The 20,071-nt window shown below is 51.2% G+C and overlaps 1 protein-coding gene across 2 annotated transcripts in view; it reads right to left on the bottom strand.

Moving 5' to 3' along the window:
- Positions 1 to 20,071, bottom strand: part of LOC146821565 (N-acetyllactosaminide beta-1,3-N-acetylglucosaminyltransferase 2-like) — a 162,599-nt gene that overhangs the window by 75,744 nt on the left and 66,784 nt on the right. The window contains exon 2 of one of the 2 annotated variants that reach the window (XM_085612569.1): positions 3,679 to 3,762. The exons of the other annotated variant lie outside the window; for it this stretch is intronic. The gene's annotated coding sequence lies outside the window, so the exon portion shown is untranslated. The remainder of the gene's footprint in view (positions 1 to 3,678; positions 3,763 to 20,071) is intronic. 2 annotated transcript variants of the gene reach the window in all.

The following is a 20,071-nucleotide window of genomic DNA, read 5'->3' on the forward strand; positions in this document are numbered from 1 at the left end:
AGAGGGTGCGTCAAACCCCCAATGCCTGGCTTCCACTGGATCCGGAGCTCCCATCAGCAAGGAGGCAAAACGCCTGAACCAGTCTCTCTAGAGGACCACGGGACCTCCAACCGGGGGGCCGCAGGACAGGGCTGCTCATCAAGGGCTCAGGTGTCCAATCGGTGCCATGCCTCCCGCAAAGGATGAACAAGACCCTTAAGGCCTGGGGACTGACGCTGCTGAGGCCATCCCAGGCGAGGAAACGGCTGCCCAAGCCGAGCGCCATGTAGTGTTGCCATGCTCTCAACTGGAGGCCCAGTAACGAGGCTGCTGGTTATGGAAGCGAGTGCCTGACCGGTGCCATGTTAAGGTCAGGCACCGCATTCCAGGGACTCTGCTAAGATTGCTGGAAATGTGGAGGGGGGGCCCCCAGTGCTCCTCAAGAGACCTCGCAGGAGCAGATGCCCCCAGGGCCAGCCTCCGCCACACACAGTCTCCCGTCTCACCTGGTGGTCCATTCGCGCCGCAGTCATCAGTATCCCCGGGCTGCCGCTATGTTCCTTCTGCAGTAGGCTCGGTCTCCAGGGCTGGACGAGTCCACCGGGGGAATCCCCAAACCTCTACAGCAGCGGGTCACCTCAGCACCCGATAGTCCAGTCCAGGACCGCAGAGTTAGCTGCTGTGTCCCGTCTCACCTCCAACCGCCATCTTGTCGCAAGCTGTGCAGCCCCCGGGTCCGGAGTTACACCTCGCCTCGCCGCTCACACCATTAGCGGCTTTGGAAGCTGCCGCCGGATGGTCCGGGGGTTCGGGCTACCCGTGTCTTGAGTGCCAGGCACCAGAAAAAGCGATGAAGTGGCCGGGCCTGGAGCGGAGCCGAACGGGATTACGTCCGGTCAGCCATGATGGTTGGCCACGCCCCGATGTCTGCTTTTTTACATCAGTATTACTATTTTGCTTTTATTTACTTTCCCTCCCTTTAAGAGACCCCTGCAGCACCCGCCCCTTTACCAAGGCTCTTACGTGTATGTTTTGGGGTCCCCGAAGTCTTAGTGGCTAAACAACAGTTCTGAGCTGTATTCTCTAAAGTCCCCGAGGTCTCAGTGGTTTCACAGCCGTTCGACTCAGCCAAGGAGCCTCCTGCTCCTGGGCTGCATCTGCCAGAATTCCCCCGGATGGATCGCTGGGCGACCGCCCTCCGACCCCTACTGAGCTCACGAGCTGCTCGAGCCCAGCCGGACGAACCCACGGGCTCAACTAACCCTACACGCCCGCTCTGGGCTTCACCAACATGGAGCAACAAGAGGCAAAAAAACGGACAGTAAGGTTTATTTTTGGCACACGGAGATTTTCACAGAGTGGCCTGCTCACAAGCAGCCTCTGATCAAAGGCCCCTTTAGCCCCATTGACTAACGTTGGGCCCCTGCACTGTAGTGAATGAGCCACTTTTGTGGTCTGACACCCTATGATGACCCTCAACCACCACGTTAACTGATTTTAAGTGTGTTATGTTACCCTAGCCTTAATGTAGGATGGGTTTGCAAATGCCTGCTTCTCTTCTGTCCTGTAATCTTGCTGTCTTTTAGTAGAATAGTCTTGCCAAGAATAGAAGGTATGGGATGTTGAGGTGCAGTGTTGTGGGTGATGGTGCACACATGTGCGCAATGTTAGATACTGAGGGATTAAGTGTATAATGTTATTTGCGTTAGGTGAATTATGACTTTGACCTATTGGCTTTGACGTGGTCTAATGTCATTCTGTTTTCTGACTTTACCTTGCTTTATGGCAGTGCTGACTTTTGCCTTTGACATGTTCTCATGTCATCTTGCTTTTCAATTTCATCTTGCTTTGGGCCTTTCTGTGTGCATGGCTTAACTAACTCCATTTTCATGCTGAAGCCATTTTCTGTGCCTGCACGAAGAAGAGGTACAAAAAGGGGTTGGTGATGGACGGAGCATCAGAACCAATCAAACACTCACACCCAGTCAAATGATCTGGGTTTAATCCATCACCGTTCTTTAGCCCACTCTGCCACCCCAGTTCAGTCATGGCCACATGCAAATCAGTCTGACCCTGTGCCTCATGAGAACAGTTCAGCCCGAACTGCCAAGCCATGCCTTCCCTGGACCGAAAACAAGCTTCCTAGGACCGGTTTCTGGCATTTCAGCCGTCTTCAGCCAGGCTTGCTTGAATCCAGTGGCAAAGTGAGCAAGGGACTCACGTCTGAGCATACCCTGCCAACTTATGGCGAACAAAGCGGTACAAAAAAAGGTTGGTGATGGACGGAGCATCAGAACCAATCAAACACTCATACCCAGTCAACAGATCTGGGTTTAATCCATCACCGTTCTTTAGCCCACACTGCCACCCTTGCTCACTTTGCCACTGAATCCAAGCAAGCCTGGCTGAAGACGGCTGAAATGCCAGAAACCAGTCCTAGGAAGCTTGTTTCCGGTCCAGGGAAGGCATGGCTTGACAGTTCGGGCTGGACTGTTCCCATGAGGCACAGGGTCAGACTGATTTGCATATGGCCATGACTGAACTGGGGTGGCAGAGTGGGCTAAAGAGCGGTGATGGATCAAACCCAGATCTGTTGACTGGGTGTGAGTGTTTGATTGGTTCTGATGCTCCGTCCATCACCACCCCCTTTTGCACCGCTTTGCACGAAGAAGAGGGCATGTTTTGCTTTCCTCCTGTTTTTCACACTGTTCTGACTAGAGAGAACTGGTTCTTATCAGAGGAATGTACATGGTCTGTCTCGCAGCCATAGCAAAGGCCTGATCAACCGTTGCAGTGGCCTTGGAGCAGGCTGGTACGGGCTCTCATCAGAACGGGGGGGGGGGGGGGGGGGCGAGGTTTGCTAAAAGCTTCGTTGTGTTTGAATTTGTATTAAAAAGGGGAGCCTACACTGGCCTGGTGGAAGTTCACGCCGAGGAGCATACGTCTTGTCACGGAAGAGTGGAGGCTGGTGTCACCTCTGAGCTTTCACCCGGTTCAAGCAATGGACTCCCCTTGAGCAAAGTGGGGTGAAATGATGAAGCAGTAGGTGAGGTGTCTCTGCTACTAACTGTCTCTTGATTCTTTTCTGAATTCTTTCCTTTCCTCCTTATTTTCGGATTCTTATATCCATACATATATATTTCTACATATATGTTTGCCTTGATTGTGTTTCAATCATACTATTGATATGTTAAAGTCTGCTATGATAGGTGCATTTGGCTTACCGTGTGGTGCTATTTACTAATAAATACATCCCAGATATACCAATTCGTCTTTTCCTTGTAGCAGGAGGTGTGGACTCTTCTTGGCCAAGTATTCTGTTGTAGAAAGATGGGTGAATTCCCTTCTAGCAGGTAATTGTGTTATAGGAAGTTGTTCTACTCCTGGCAAGTGATGTGCAAAGTATGTTTCGCTCTAGAGAAGTGCTATGTATATATTGTTTTCTTGCCTTGCCTTTGGGGGAGTGTTGAAAGTTTGCCCACCTTAGGAAGTGCTGTGTATATGTTATATTCCATAAGTTTGGAACTGATATTCTCTCCCTGTTAAAGTGATGGTACATACCTTGGTCCAGGGGAGATCTGAGCATTACATGCACTCTGCTCCGGGCCTCCACAGTACCGCTGGTTGTGCAATTGGAGTGCCCACCTAGACCTTGGGAAATCTTGGTCCTAACCCCCAAAACTCCCACCATTTACCTACCTGAGAACCAGTAATCCTTTTTCTTCCATAGGAATCAATGGTATGAGTTTTGTTCCTCAAAATGTTCTGTCGAGTTGAACTTTTCTATGAAAGAAAAAGAAAAAGTAACTAAACTGCAAACCTACAAAAAGTCTCACTTACCTTGTATTGTGAGATCGATGCAATCTAAAGTAATCCAAAAGTACTCCAAAAGTAATTACTGTTTAATTTCAACTGTTTTGAAACCCAATACAAACATGTAACGATTGCAAAATCAACTACAACTGCATTTCCTTGTAAAGTCTTGCATTTGAGAGTACACTTCAGTTACCTGTGCCAAGCCCTTCTTGGTTATAGAAATAAAACTTAAGTATACCTTTTTTATACTTACCTAATTGGTCTGGATTCTGTCTCTGAGTGTGTGTAATCAGTTCTTGATTGAGTGAATACAATAAATGCTTAACACACGCCCTGGATAAGCCTAACTGCTCGCCCATACTACAAAAAAAGAGAGCTGTTAGTACTTACCTAATTTAGCCTCCGCTATACCTCTGGGGACTCCCTGGACTTGGTTCACACTATACCTTACTTTGGTTAAGTATATACAGGGCCAGCTTCCTACACAAACTAGGATTGATCATAGCTGCTCATGAGGAGTTAGCTTCTGCCCATGCAGGTGTGGTGGCTACAGATTTACTACAACAGAAACGCTATTGATGGCCAGGTCTCTACGAAAGACTAAGCAGTATGTGTCAACAAATAAGTTTCCTCTGCAGCGTGCCCATCACAGACATCTCTACCACTGCGGGCCACTAAACTCTGCTGGCTCCTTTAAATACATCCTGTTGGCAGTGGATTTGTGTTCTAGATTCCTATGGGTATGGCCACAGTGATCAGCTGACGCTTGAACTGTTATAAAAGATGTGCAAGTCTTTCTTGGCAAATAAGCAGTAGCTGCATTCCACTCAGACCAGGGGCCAGTGTTTGCATCTAGGGCTAACCAGGATACCATGGGCACCCTGGGTGCGGCTGTGCATTATTCATACCCCTATCATACTGAGGGAAATTCAATAGTGGGGAGGAAAAACTGTGACTTAAAGATGTCTGCAACAGCCTGAGTATTAGGTTCAGGTTGTAGTTGGAACCCCTCATCTGTATGGAGTCCAGAGAGCTGTAAATAATCTGCCTAGAAGATTCTTGTGTGGCAGGACTTCCCATGAGGCACTGCTCAGTGACAGATGTGAGTTCCAGACCTCGATAATCCCAGTACAGTGGCGGTAGGTACGCCTTCGGACATCAATGAACGTTTGGTGGTGTTACAGGAATTGAAAGACTTTCAAGTTGACCGTTCAAACGAGCACATGAAGTGTTCTGCAACTGCAGCAGTGGGGTGTAACCAGCAACTCCTGTCTAGATTTCAAATATAGGGGATCTAGTTTGAGAGAAGACTGTGGACATAAAATAATTTGGCCCGCCCTACAGAGCATCAGTGCCAGGTCATGCATGTTTTTAAAAACCGCAGAGGGTTTCAAAACAAACAGACCAGACAACATTATGTGCAGACATAACACTCGGGAGCCGTTACAACATACAGTGTGGGCAAGTTATGCCAGCAATGTTTACAACATTCCACTTTATATGTGGTAAAAAAACTCTGGTCTCTCCTTTCTGATGACATGGATTTACAAGATTTCTTGTTATGTCCTAGTGCACCATGCAGGAGGTGCTTTTTGTGTGCTCTGTATAGTGGACATTGGAGGGTTTTCCAGCAGAAAGCTGCTGGGCTCATATGAGGAATTGACATGACTTGGTTGGAGGTGAGTGTGGGGCATTGGTTGTAGTTGATGACGGTACGACTACATTATTAATTAGGATTTATTCTCTGAATAATATTGTGTCCTCAGCAATTGACATTATACCTGTCTCTCTTACAACACAGACAAAGCCAGCTTAGATCGATTTTGTAGTTGATCATTACAGACTCTGAATTCTGGTCACGTGCCATGAACTTATCTGAAAGTGACAGATTTATTTTTGACTCAAAATTTAAGTCACAACAAAGAATGGCAAAAAATGAAGCAATTTACACAGTGTTAGGCACTGAGCACTTAGAGAAGTTGCCTTTCACAATGGCTGAGACTCCATCTGCTGAGTGGTTAATCAACGGATTTATTTCTCTGCCAATTTCTACGTTTCATTTCACATCTTGTTTGAACACTTTCCAGTAAGCAGGTATGAGGCATTAGGGGAGAGATTTGTACACAATTCATGGATCCTACCTTTCTATTTCCAATATAGTAATAAAGAAAGTGAGGTATTTCTCAGCTGAAATAAATGCAAAACTTTGTTTGGTCATTCTGTTTGCAAGGGGGTCACACTTCATGTCTTTTGTAATGCATCTGTAGCCAACTTAGCAAGTTATCTGAAGAGTATCAGCTGCTTTGATTCAGCCGGCATTCATATCGTTTTCAAATTGAACTTATTTAATGCTGTGGGATAAAACCAGGAGTACCCTTTGTGGTGACGGTTTTCAGTGTTGTGACATGCTGTAATAACATATTATTTCTGCCCACACATACAGTCAGAGAGGTTACAGTTTGGCCTTCAATAGCTATTCTTAACGTGAACTTTGGTAAATTGAAAAAATGAAAGCCTTACTGTTTCAGAAGGAGGTTTCTTAAACATCTGCTAGATGTTTGATCTCCAAGTCTCAAGGTCTTCATCTGAAATACAATCGCTACTACTCCCTAATCTCCCTCAACATTTTGGAGAATTTGTGCACTGCATATTTAATGCATCCAAAATAGCGGGAGTAGTGCACTTTTTCAAAGCGATTGGGCCTGGCTTGGTTAGCACGTTCCAGACGGTCTTCAGCTTCATTCCATCTTTCATACACTCCCTTGGTTTCCAGCTTCTATGAAGGTATACTGCTGGTACTTTTTCTGATTGTTGGGATTCTAGTCCTATTTTTGCTGCTCCACATTGGATGTTCCACCTTGCAGCTACATGATAATTAAACTACCACACATATTGCTCTGTTGTGAAGGTATGATGCAGTGTTTTGGCACGTCTTTACTTCAAGAACTGAATGACAACTGACCTTTGTAGTTACATTGTGTTCAGCCTGCGTTCCACTGTCTGTTGTGCACTTTTAAGTGTGCTCTGGATACATGCCTTGGGATGCAATCAGTTTAATCTACGGATATGGATCTGCTGATGTGTCCACTGAGTATTCATTTCCAGTGTTGTCCTATGCGATTGTGGTTACTTCAAAATGCATATTATTTTTTTTATTTATAAATCTGTTTATTGAGATTTTTTGAAAGGTGTACATCACATCATGAATCAGAATAATGTGCAGCGACATTTAAATCATAGCTAAGTATTCATACTGGCATACAAATAACTGTAGGAATGGGTGCATGTAAGACCTGGGGTCACCAAACCCTAAGGGGGTAACGTGACTCGAGCGGCTGGGCACCAAAAGGCTTTTGTGTAAAGCGACCATACACCACACACAACCTCTGAAGCAGGGAACGCACACAATAAGGGACGCCACACTGTAGGGTTTATGCAACAACTCAAGTTTATCTAAGCAGATAGGCATAAAGACAGTTCATTATACGTAAATGCAATTCATTAGATGTCAATGCAGTTCATTATATGTAAATGCAATTCACTAGAGGTAAATGCAATTCACTACATCGGTTAGCATCTGTTGCACTATATTCACCAGCAATTCCCTCTGAGGCCCTAGGCCACACTCGTATAGCTTAACATCCGTTGAACGGACTGGGAATCGTAGCGCCACACCTGGGGTCTAGTGGGGGGCTCAGGGCCGACTTCGCGGGCTTCCCGACCCTCTGGTACCCTTAGCGCCTCAGTGGGCGGTTACCGCGCTACTCGCAATAACTGCACCGTGAATCCTTGTGAGCAGAGCCTGCGAACGTAGCGTTACTCGTAATAAGTGAGCATCGAACACTTCAGAGCAAGGCCTACCAACACAGCGTTACTCGTAATAATTGGGCATTGAACACTTCAGAGCAAAGCCTACCAACACAGCGTTACTCGTAATAATTGGGCATTGAACACTTCAGAGCAAAGCCTACGAACATAGCGTTACTCGTAATAATTAAGCATTGAACACTTCAGAGCAAAGCCTACGAACATAGCGTTACTCGTAATAATTAAGCATTGAACACTTCAGAGCAAAGCCTGCGAGCATAGCGTTAATCGCAATAATTGAGCATTGAACACTTCAGAGCAAAGCCTACCAACACAGCGTTACTCGTAATCATTAAGCATTGAGCGCTTCAGAGCCAAGCCTGCGAACACAGCGCTACTCGTACTAATCAAGCTTCAAGTACTTCTGTGCAGTTCGTGGGGCACAATGCTGCTCGACAGTCTCGGAGGCGAGGGGCAATCCCTCGGCGGGGTGTCAAAGTCTTGAGTGGACGGGGGGAACTCCCTCGGAGGGCGAATCCGGGTGTCAGGGTGCGGTGCCGCTCCCAGTCTGTAGGGGGCGCACCGGGTCCGGCCCAAGCCTCCCGGCTTACCTTGATCTCGACGTCTGGAGGCGTCCGACCCAGCTCCGGACTCCGCAGTAGCTTCTTCCGCGACGGGGCAGGCCACGGCCTTACACACCTCTGCATGCAACTGCCACGGCAGCGACAGGGCCCCGGGCTTCTCCGCGGGCCACGCTGGGGTGATGGTGCACACTTCAGGCTTCCGGGCCGCAGCGGTGAGCGCGCTCTGGTCCCCGCACACACAGGGGGGGGGGGGTCAAATTAAGGGGGAGAGCTCCGCGCTCAACGGGGATGGATGCCGGGGATCCCAGGCCAGGTCAGGGAGCGCAGGGGTCTCAGCGCCAGTACCTCAGTACCTGGTTGATCCCCAACCGTTCCGCAATCAGCTTTAGCGTAAAGTTTCAGTGTTCAGGTTTGACATGAAGTCTCAGCATTCAGGTTCAGCATGCAGTTGCGACACGAGGTCTCAGCATTCAGTTTCAACATTCAGGGGTGTCCTGAAGTCCTGATGGCGCAGATATTTCCGGCGCCCTTGGGGGGTTCTGTTCCTGGGGGGTAGGGATTGAGTTGGCGACTAGGTCCTTCCTAGTCGGGCAGGCAGAGGGTCCCTGGGTCCTCCTACTGCTGGGCAAGATCAGTGGGCTTTACAGGATCCCTCACTCACTTAAGAGGCAGCACCTAAATCCTGTCACTCTCAGAGGCATAAGTCCCTGGCTAGGCCCTACCGCCTAAAACTCCTGCGTGGATTCTCCAGCTCTGCTTTACCCCACTGGCCAACTAACTAGAAAAAGTTCCCTCCCTCACTTATGTATCCCTAGGTCAGGTGACCTCTATCCAAGGCGGCAAAAGTAAAAACCACACCTCCCTGCTTGAAGTTTCCAGCACATTCCAGGAGCTTCCCCATTCTACCTATGGGAAAAAAAGGCGGGCTGGTGTCGCAACATTGTTGTGGGGTTCCAGCCAGCTCCTGGCAGCTAGGGTGCTACTAATGAAGACCACTCCGCAGTAGCAGGGGCCTGTGGCAGCCATCTTGGGAGAAGGGAGCACCTGCACCTTAACACTGATTGGCAATGAAAAGGCGCCCGGAGACCTAAGTCCAACATAAAAATGAGGGTGGAAAAAATGAGGCACGATCAAAAATAGATGGGGAGACCACCCTAGGGCTGACAGGTCCAACAGTGCATCTCTCAGTTCCCTTTCGCAATGAAGGCCCCCACGACAGTGGCGTCAACCATTGAACCGTTTTGTGTCCCGAGGCTTTACCCCATAAGGAGCGACCCTAAGGCGAAAGTTTTACTATTGCACCCATTCTCCCCTAGTGTTTCTCCCTAAACAAATAGCAAACTTATATATCAATAACAGGGACTAAACAGTTGGGCAACCATCGCCCCAGCAAAACAACAACAATGATAACAGCAGCAATGTCCGGCCATTGTCCAAGTATCGTCCACCCAATGCCCCGTAGGTCGCCCCCCCCAGCCCCGCACCCCCCAGCCCCGCACCCCCCACTCGGGTCGCTGTACAGACTGCATTGCGTTTGTCCTTATGCTTCGCCATTCTGACTAAGTCTACGCTGCCGTATGCCATGGCACTCTGCCGGACAGACCAACTCCCCACCACCCAGAGCGGCTCCCTCAGTGCGCCCCCGACAGTCCTCTGCGGCATCCTCCCCTAACCGTACCATGATCTGCAATAACGCCTCCCACTGGCCCGCAATGGGCGTCATCCTGAGGCCCAGCGTTTCCTCCCTCTGGAGGGCCACGCCCTCCGCCCTAGCCCAGACCAGAAAGGAGGCGCGCCATGTCCTCATGTGTGGTGGGGCAGCCGTCTTCCAACGTTTTGTAAGAAGCCGCTTCGCCACCACAATCCCCAGGTCTATGAATCTAGAGGTGACCTTTGTGGAGGGTGTTCTGTGGAAAAGGTGTAATAGATAGGCTGACCACTCGAATGGAATATCACGACCTGTGCACTCGCAGAGCGCCTCCTGTACTGCCTGCCAGTATGTGCTCAGCACAGGGCAGCTCCACAGCATATGATCAGGCCAACATCCAGTTCCGCACAACGGGGGCAGCATGCATCCGCACAGTGAAAGTATCTATTAATAGAGGCGGGCGTGAGATATGCTCTGTGTAAGATGAAGAATTGTATTTGGCGGAAGCGCATGTTACTGGGAACTCTTCGGCCCTGCAGTACCCCATCCCACTCCTTGTCAGTCACAGGTCGAGCCAGATCTGCCTCACACTTACCACGCAGCAGCGCCAAACTCAGCGCCGTGTGCGTTCGCAGGGACGCCGCAAACCATTTAACCAGGTGCCTCCCCCGCCCCATAACATGAAGGTATTGTACCATTAGATGTTGTTCTGGCTCCTCCCTTAGGTCTCCGCCAGGGTGGTAAATGAAAGAAGAGTCCCATCTCGGTAGAGGTCACCTAAGGTGTGTACGTCTGCCCCGCTCCAGTCTTCTAGTTCCGAAGCACTAAGCACCCCATGCCCACTAGGGGAGCCCTCGAGCCGTATAGAAGGGGCATAGGGGGTCTGAGACCGGGTAAGACGGAGACACCGGTGATAGCATTTGTAGGCCAATGCTAGTAGAAGAGGCTCAGGCCTCGCCACCCCCGCAGCCGGATGGAAGAGCCCAAGGATGTCAGCCAATGAAAGGGGGGGGGGGGCGCCGCAGTCGTGGTATCCTCGCGGCCTCTATCTGCCAGCCAACGGGCTATCCACTGATAGTAGTGTTCAAAACACGGAATTGCAAGTCCCCCTTGGCCAGTGGGAAGGTACAGCTTGGGCAACACGACCCTGTGACGCGTGGCACCCTACAAGAAGTCCCAGAGGGATCGCGCCAATCCTGCGAAGAAGGACGCCGGGACATAAACGGGCAGATTGGCGAAATAATACAGAAGACGGGGCAAAATCACCATTTTAACTAATGCTATTCGGACGGTGACCGAGAGAGGAAGCGTACCCCAGAACTTCATCTGAGCCCGGACTGCAGATACGGCTCTACCCAAGTTGCCCTCCACAAGATCCGCCGGTTGGCGGTATATTTGGATACCCAGATAGCGAAAGGTGTCCGGCCACCATTGCACCTGCACTCCCCCAAGGTGATAACTCGTGTCGGCCCTAAACACATATAGGCAGGACTTAGCAGCATTCACCCGGAGACCTGAGAGGGCCTCGAATTCCAGCAGGATGCGCTCCAGGTCAACAGGAATGTGAGACACATCCCTGACAAAGACCAACAGGTCGACCGCATAGAGTGACACTTGGTGTGTCGCATCGCCTAGGGGAATGCCGTCAGTCAGTTCCCTGCGGAGTGTGGCCGCCAGCGGCTCCATCGCGAGCGCAAACAGGAGGGGCGAAAGCGGACACCCCTGCCTGGTGCCGCGGCCAATAGGGATGGCATCAGATATGTACGGCCCAGTTCTCACTCTCACTCACTCTCACCGTGGGCTCCTTGTACAGAAGGGCTGCCAGCTGGAGGAAGCCGAGGCCCAACCCAAAGTGCGACAATGCCGCCACCAAATATCCCCACTCCAGGCAGTCAAAGGCCTTTTCAAGGTCTAAAACTAGGCAGCCCGCCCTGGGCCACCGCTGGACACTGTCTGTCGCGACTCGAAAAAAACGCTGCAAGTTAAGAGAGGTACTGCGCTTATGTACAAAGCCGTTTTGGTCGACATGCACCAGCACCGGTACCACTGGCGCCAGGCGCTCTGCCAACACCTTCGCCAGAATTTTATAATCCGCATTAAGCAGGGCGAGGGGGAGGTAAGACACAAGCTGGTCGCAGATTCCGCCTGGCATGCCATCCCCCCTCCCAGGGGGACCCGGGCCTCCCATCCCCCCGCACTCACACAACTACGAGCTAGATACATCACTGCCATCACACATCACTTCCCCACTTTGTACATCAGAGGCTTTAAGCAGTCGGCCACCGAAACTCATCGTCTGTCTCTTGGTGACGTGCATGTCAGTGGGTGCTGACCCCACATCGCTCCCGGCTCACATGATCTGCTCGGAAGTCTGGGGGGTCACCAGTGGCATTAGTTGGTCCTCGGAGAGCGTGGTGGATGGAGAGGACGATCTGCTGGTCTCAGGATCACTATGCCTGTGAGTGTCTGCTTCTCCCTGACTACTTGGAGATCCGAGGCCACCGCTCCCTGGCGCTCCAGGCGTATCCGCTCCGGGCTAGGAGCCACCCCCGGGCCCATTTCCGCATCTCTTAGGGACCCTCTCCGTCTCCTCCGCCGGGGCCTCTTCCCCCGATGATTGCCAGGTTCCGAATCCGGTGGCCTCTGCTCACCACTCCGCCCCGTCTCCTCTAGCCAGTCCCAGACTTCTGACGGGGCATCGAAGAAGCGGGTCCCGTCCTTGGTGACCACTCTGAGGCGTGACGGAAATAACAGGGAGTATGGGATCTCCAGGTCACGTAGTCGGCACTTCACCGCCAGATAGTTGCTCCGCCGCTTTTGCACCACCACCGTGTAGTCCAGGCAGAACATCACCAGCCCACTTCCCACTGTGATTGCGCCCAACTTCCTGGTCTCGCGGAGCAGCACATCTCTGTCCCGGTAATTGAGGAGTTTGAACAAGAAGGGACGGGCCGAGCCCCCGGTCTGGGCCGTTGCGCTGGGACCCTGTGGGCCCGCTCCACCACAAACTGCGGGGAGAGTACCCCCGAACCGAGCAGATCTCGAAGCCATCCCTCGACGTATTGCTCTGGCTGTCATCCCTCCTCGCCCTCCGGCAGTCCTACCACCCTGATATTACTGCGCCGGGAGCGCCATTCGGCATCCTCGGCCCGATCCTCCAAGGTGTGGACGCGATCTATTAAGTCCTGCAGGGTTACAGTGTGGTTGTTCACCACTGGTTGGACATCCTGAAGGGCCTGGCGCTGTAGAGCCACCGTGTCCGCTAACTTGCGGTGGTCTGCATGAAGGAGGGTGAAGTCCACTGTGACCTTGTCGATTCGGGATTCTAGGGAGGCCCTTGTCTGCTCCAGCGTAGAGCCAATCCGCTCCACCGCGGCAAGCACCGTGTCCAATTTCGCCGCCAGTGCCGCAGCCTGGGGCTCCACGCCCTCACTGCGACTCTCCGCCATGGGGCCCGAGTCCACCGACGGTGTTCGGCCTTCCTTTGGCGCGTTCCGTAGCCAGCCCATGGCCAGTTGCTGAGCCGTAGGCATCTGCTGGGAACTGCAACACCAGGCAGGCGGTCCAGGCCCAGACCCTCAGCCCACCACCACAGTAGAGAGCCAACACTGTAAGCCTCCTGCACCGCCGCGGGAGCGGGGAACAGAGAGGGAAAGCCAAAGTCCTCTCCGCAGAGTCCGCCGCCACACACCAAGAGACGCCAGTCCCCCGCTACTCACTGATGCCATAGGACCACAGCAGCTGCCACTCGTCACTCCTCCGATGTGTCTGAATCCCTTTTCGGTCACCCCTCCTCCACCTGAGCATCGGTGTCCCCTGGCAGTTAGGGTTGGTGGGTATCCATCGCCTCACCCCTTGGCGGCTGCTCCTGTGCAATCACACCGCTGTTGGGCACCACTTCAGCACTGCAGCCGCGGTACCGGTATCGACACACCCCAAACGGCTCCCTGGCGCCAGCTATGCCAAGGCACCGCGTGTAGCGCACGTCATCTCCAGCGCCTACCGGTCAGTCTGTGCCGCTCCTAGTCTCTCGGTGCCTTACTGCATGTACGGTTCCTGGCGCCACCACCACGCGCCAGCACCTTTGGTGTGCGACTGGAGTCCAGGCGCTCCCCTCGCGTCAATGCCAGGCGGTCTCCCCCTCCTCCACCTCTGCTCCTTGCGCTGACCGGCACCCGGATGGCCACCGATCGCCCATCAAGCTCCAGGATTGTAGGCCCCCGCACAGGCTCAGCAGGTCACTGCGCACTCTGCCCCAGCAAGGGCCATCCCAGTGTTCGGCGTCAGGTCCACCACTCCACAGTTGTACGTAGGGAGGTCCGCCTTAACCATCTGACCGCCTCACTGCATCTGACAGTTCTGCGGAGCCCCCCGGGGCAAATCGCCTCCCAGCGCTCTGCGCGTCCACTCACCGGGTCACTTCAGGTACTTGGACAGGGTCGCTGCAGCACCTCGGGAGTCCGCAGGGGGGTCCACACCACAAGGCCACATGCGGCGCCACCAGCAGGCCACGGCCACCTCCGCACCTCTGCCGCTATCAGCACTGCATCCCGGGTGACTCACGACGTCAGGGCAGCCCCGGCTATTCACCTCACGACCGGTCCCACTCCCGCTGTCGTCGCTGGTCCAGGTCACCACATGCAGCGGTTCTGGCGGTGCCTCGCCTCCTCCTCCGCCGGCGCTTCAGCCCGTGTGGCCTGGGGCCCTCGTGGCGAGCCACGGGCTAAATTCGTTGATGCGGCCGGCTGTGGCACACGCCCACCACACCGCGACTCTCATGCGGCAAGACCGGAGCTCCCAGCAGCCGCGCCAGCCAGCTCGTGCTCCATGGTGGCGAGGGGGACACGGGCCTCACCCCCGCCAGCGTCCAGAGTCCGGAAGAAGCCCAGCCAGGAGAAAGTGCCAGGATAACGGCACCGGGCGGCTGGAGCTTCACTCACTCGCGGCCATCATGCAAGCGCGCCCAGCCACGCCCCTTCAAAATGCATATTATGAGCCTTTCTTGGATACTTTGGCTCCTGGATTCTTAGATCCTGGTTCCTCCTCTCAAGCTACACTACTGGCTGACACCATCAGCGGTTACTGATTGGGCTGGCTACGACCATATTTGTTCTTTGGAACTTGTAGTTTGGGTCACAATGGAAACATCGTCTGCGGAAGCTAGAACCTTCATGGTTCCTAATGACTTTATATAAAACATTCCTGGAGTACGAAAAATTGACATTTGTCACGCAATTTGGCTTTCTTTTTTTTTTTTTTTTTTTAAATCTTTTTATTAGGTATTTTAACATTTTTATATACAGGGCACAGTACGTTGTTACAGATAAAAAACAGTAAAGAAGAAAAATAGCGGCAGAGAGACATTCAGTAAAGGATAAGTACAATAGGACAAGAGAGAGATACATTCATTAATTGCAATACCTACTATCCCCCTCTCTAACGAATTACAAACTGGGCAGCTTCTAGGCAACAAGGAAAAGAAAACATAAATAATAAACATAATTAGCAGGCCTGTTTACTTCATTAATCTAAATTAGAAATTCCCTTCTTTCCATCTAGTGATAGGATCCCAGATTATCCTGCCCAATTTCCTCCCTTTTTTGCCTTTCCTAGCATATATCTCCTTCTCGAGGTGATACACAAAAAGTAGTTTAGCAAGCCATTGATGATACGTGGGCGGTAAAGGATTAAGCCAAGCCGTGGCCAAGCACAATCTAAAAACTGCAGCCGCTACAAACAAAAACTCTCCCCCTGACTGCATCCCTCCTTCCTCCTCATTTATGCCTAACAAAATAATTGGGGGAGTTAACGAAAAAGCATTTATTCCTAAAACAGTCATTATAAATTTGGCTTTCATTTCTCTTTATTGTTAAAGTACATTTACAAATTGTTTTTGTATATATTTTTTGGGTTATATGCATATTAAGTGTTATTTTAGAATATGCTTTAAAGTTTCTTTTGAAGCATTAGTCTCCCTACGGCCAAGAATTTAATAGGGCTAGTGCACAAAAGCTTCCATTTTACAAGTTCACGTTTAAACTTGACATCTTTTGAGACAGTGACTTTTGACATCCTTTACACGTACCTGATTACGTACTCAGAAAGTGTTCTACTTGCAAACACATTTTTTCGTACGCATTTTCTCACAACACTACATTTTGTTCAAGCATACAGTACACTGAGCACGCTGCCCTTGCATTTTGTGGTTATGCGTTTGGAGACCGCTCTGAATCAAAAATACAAACAATGACTAGCAGAGGATCTCAGACACAGCATGAAAAGAGCCAGGGTTTATTATATAAACTGTGTCTGACAGTTAGTTCGTCAGGAGAGCTTATCCTGGATGTTTGTCAGTGATTGATTGCCAGCCCAGCTGACTTCCATTACTATCCTGCAAAGGACGGATGCCTGTTCTACACCAGACGGGCATCCTAATATATCAAACACACAGGTAAATGGGGAGTTCGGTTGCTCCCAGAGATCTGGCAGAATGCACTTTTTATCATGTTCTCAGTATGATATATATTTATATATTCACATAATCACTGCAACTTCATAATGTTTGAATTATTCATCTTGTTCACCATTCTTGTAAAGCTTGTAATAATGCTTTGTTTCCTTCTGCTAATAATTGCACCTCATTACTTTTACAAAAGAATCCAATTGCATCATTGACTGGGAGGTGGCATGAATGCACCCCAAAGAGGTGGCAATACAATTGTGCCTGCGGTTAATATAGTTCAAGATACTCCACATGGTTCAGTATGATTGGCGCAGGCTGCATGGTATGAAGCGAGCCGCCTCACCAACTTGTTTACACCATGTGGAGGTGAATGGCTCTTTAATACACACACTCTGGGACTGCCCCCTTATTCAGGCTTACAGGACTGTTATTACTCAGGAACTTAATGATGGGAGTGGGAAAGTAGCAATGGAGTGAGCCATGCTCCAGCGGAGCTCCCACTAGAAACCTCCCATACACTGACATCCTGCAGGCATCATGAGACCTGGGGAGCAACTAATGACAGCTGTGTGCCCCCGCTATCCTGCCTGCACTGATCAGCAGCCAAGGGGGCAGGGGGCAGTCTGGCCCTGCTGCAGACTTTGACAGTCAATCTCACTGAGCCACACACAAAATTGCAGATGAGAGCCACACGTGAGAACTGGAACAAAGCAGGATTCCGAGCCTTGCAGGACTGGCTGTGACTGTCGAATAGAGCATTTGTGTACTGGAGCTCCTGCGACTCCGAGCCTAAGCCCTGTGAAGCCCTGCTGAGAGATCCGGTGCGGTGTGGGAGCTGCAGGGAGATGGGCCACAGTGAGCGTAAGCAGGCGGCTTGAAGTGCCACGTCCTTGGGAGAGTCAAGACCTGGGTCTGCGGAGGCACGCAGTCAGATTGACGGACTGTATCCCCCCCAAACAGCAAGACTTACTTCTGCTTGTAATCTGCTGCGGAGCTGAGAGAATAAGATGCACTCAGAGCAGGTACATCGGGGGCTTTTCTAGTGGTGCCGGTGCTATGTTCCACTCGCTGGCCAGGTCAGTCCTATAGTCGCCTAGAGGCATGGCAGGGGCAACTTTAAAGGCACAGAAGTAACTGTACTCCTCAATAGTGAACATTATTTTTCCTGCCCGCACAAGGCACAGAAGAACTGAGAAGTGCCTATATCAGATACTTCAGGGACTTTTCTGATGGGGGCCGGGCTACCTTCCCCTTGTGGGCTGAGCCAGCCTTGGCAGACACACAAAGATATGACAGGTGGGCCCGGGCTACCTTCCCCTTGCGGGCTGAGCCAGCCTTGGCAGACACACAAAGATATGACAGGGGTGCCTCTGAAGACACAAATTCAACCGTGCTCCCCAATAGTGAACAGTACTCTTCCTACCTGCTCACTAAAAAGACACAGAGACTGGGACACACCTAGAGCAGGTAAATCAGGGACCGGTCTGGCGGGCCCAAGCTTCCTTCCTTTTACTGACGGGGCCCGCCTTACCAGCCACCAGACGTGCAACAGGGGCAAATGTGAAAGCACATGTATCACTATATTGGAGGCTGAGAGTGGAGACGGACCCAGCGCCTCCGACAAAGCAAATTTTGTGATACGATTAATGGAGTTCAAGGTCTTGTTGGACTTGGAGACCATTAGCTGGTGGTGGGGATGCCCGAGGTCGACTTTGACACCATCTGCGTTGCTCTGGACCCAGGTCGCCTGGCTGAAGGCCCAGCGGTGAATGCCACTGTGGAGGAGGCTGGCGTGTCATGGCTGACGGGTCCATGTGCTGATCTCATTGCTCTGTGGGTGGCGGCAGAGTGTGAGCCGCCCTGTTAGATAAACTGTGAAACAGCAAACTCACCTGTCAACCATCTACGTGTGCGTGGGGCCGTTTTAATGTAGTGGCTAGTGGCCTGGTCTTGGGTGCTATGCAATAAAGACGGTCCCGGACTCCTCTGTGGCAGCAAGACTTTGATGAGGCACATCTGACCCCCATACAACCCGGCTCCTGCTCCAACAATTGGAGGCCTGATGTGGGTATGATGGCAGACCACTATGGATAATACGCCCTGCTGGTGATGTCCTTTGAGTGGTGGACCTGGAAAGCAACCTGATCAACTCTATTCATAATGGATGCTCTGGTTAGTGGGGCTGACCTCAGCTGCATGCACTGTCTTATGATAGATTAACAGACCTGGGTGCTAGGGAGAGCAGTACCTTGGTGGACGGCTTGAACTCTTGGGCTCCTCACTGTGCAGCTGAAATCAATAACTTTTGAACACTCCTGTTCATCTTCTCTGCACTGAGTCATCCTGGAACTGCACCAGTGGTGCTGTGAGTACTTATCTGACCGACCATACTTTTTCACTCTTCCTCTGCTACCACGACTAAAGTGACCAGGAGGAAAGAGCTTGATGTAGGAGGCCCGGCCCTGAGTGGTTCGGCTGAACATGCACCAGACGGCGGATCAACTGAATAACTGACAGGACCTCGGAAGGGATCCACTTAGCAGGATATACTGAAACCCATCACAGGTTTCAGGGAAGTACGAAGATCGATACACTGGGTGCGGATAGAGGTCTACTAAAAGAGGACCACCAATGCCTGGCAGAACGGTTCACCACAGCAGAGAGAACAGTAATTGAGACCCTATCGGACCGAGTTGCCCTATGTGAAAAACTCACGCTTTTGGATGGGAAAACCAAGACCCTAGAGCTCACGGTAGAAGACGAAGAAAATAGATTGCGAAAAAACAACTTTCTTGTGATAGGGCTGCCGGAGCAAGTGGAGGGAAACCACAAGCTGAACTACCTAGAGAAATGCCTTTGTGAAGAGGTGGTCCCAAAGGACTTTCACCATTTTATGCTCTGGAGAGGGCCCACAGAGTTCTGGCACAAACCCCACTGCCAGGTGCACCTCCTCGACCAGTAGTTGCCAGATTATTATATTACAGAGACCGAGATTTCATTCTGGACCAGCCCAGAAAGAGAGGAGACATTAAAGTAGAAAATAGCAAAGTCACGATCTTCTCGTACTTCCCTATGGAAGTGCCAAAAATTCAATGTTCATGGAAGCAAAACGGCAACTTCACCAGATGGGCTTGACCTATGCCATGTTTATCCCCGCCAGGTTGCGCGTTGCCACTCCAGACAGGGTACAGTCTTTTTGAACCCCACAAGAGGTGTGGAAATGGATCGATCCACATCTCCAAGCTGGCCCAGTCAGAGATCCCCAAGATGGAAAAGGTTAACATACAGAGAAAGGGACAACCACAAGGTCACCCCTTCGGGAGAAAAAGTTCAGCGGGGACAGAAGAAAGCTCTGGAGGTGGTGGCAGCTAGAAGTGGTGTAGAGGCAAGCCTGGCTGCAAACAAAAATGGGTGAGGACGACGACCGTGCTTCGGCCCTGAAGCAAGAAACTAGCTCTTTAAGCGATTCAGACATTGAGTTGTCTCTAGTGACTCCTAGTAATGCTGATGACCTGATATGAAACGCAAACTGTAAAGTAAAACTTGGGCTTTTTGATTGGGGAGAAGCCTGTTGTGCCTTGTGGGGGAACTGTGAAGTTGCTGTGTCACACCACAGGGTCTGAGACAAATTTTTCTTACCATTGATTGGGTTGGGGAACCCTGCTGGGGGCTCTTGATTAGTCACCACCCCTTTTGTTTGGGTATTTGGGTACACCTGGTAGTGTCAGCAAATTGACTGAGTTCGGATGGGGGCATTTCCCTGATCATCCTGGG

This window comes from Triturus cristatus, chromosome 6, assembly GCF_964204655.1.
Source record: "Triturus cristatus chromosome 6, aTriCri1.1, whole genome shotgun sequence".
NCBI lineage: Eukaryota > Metazoa > Chordata > Amphibia > Caudata > Salamandridae > Triturus > Triturus cristatus.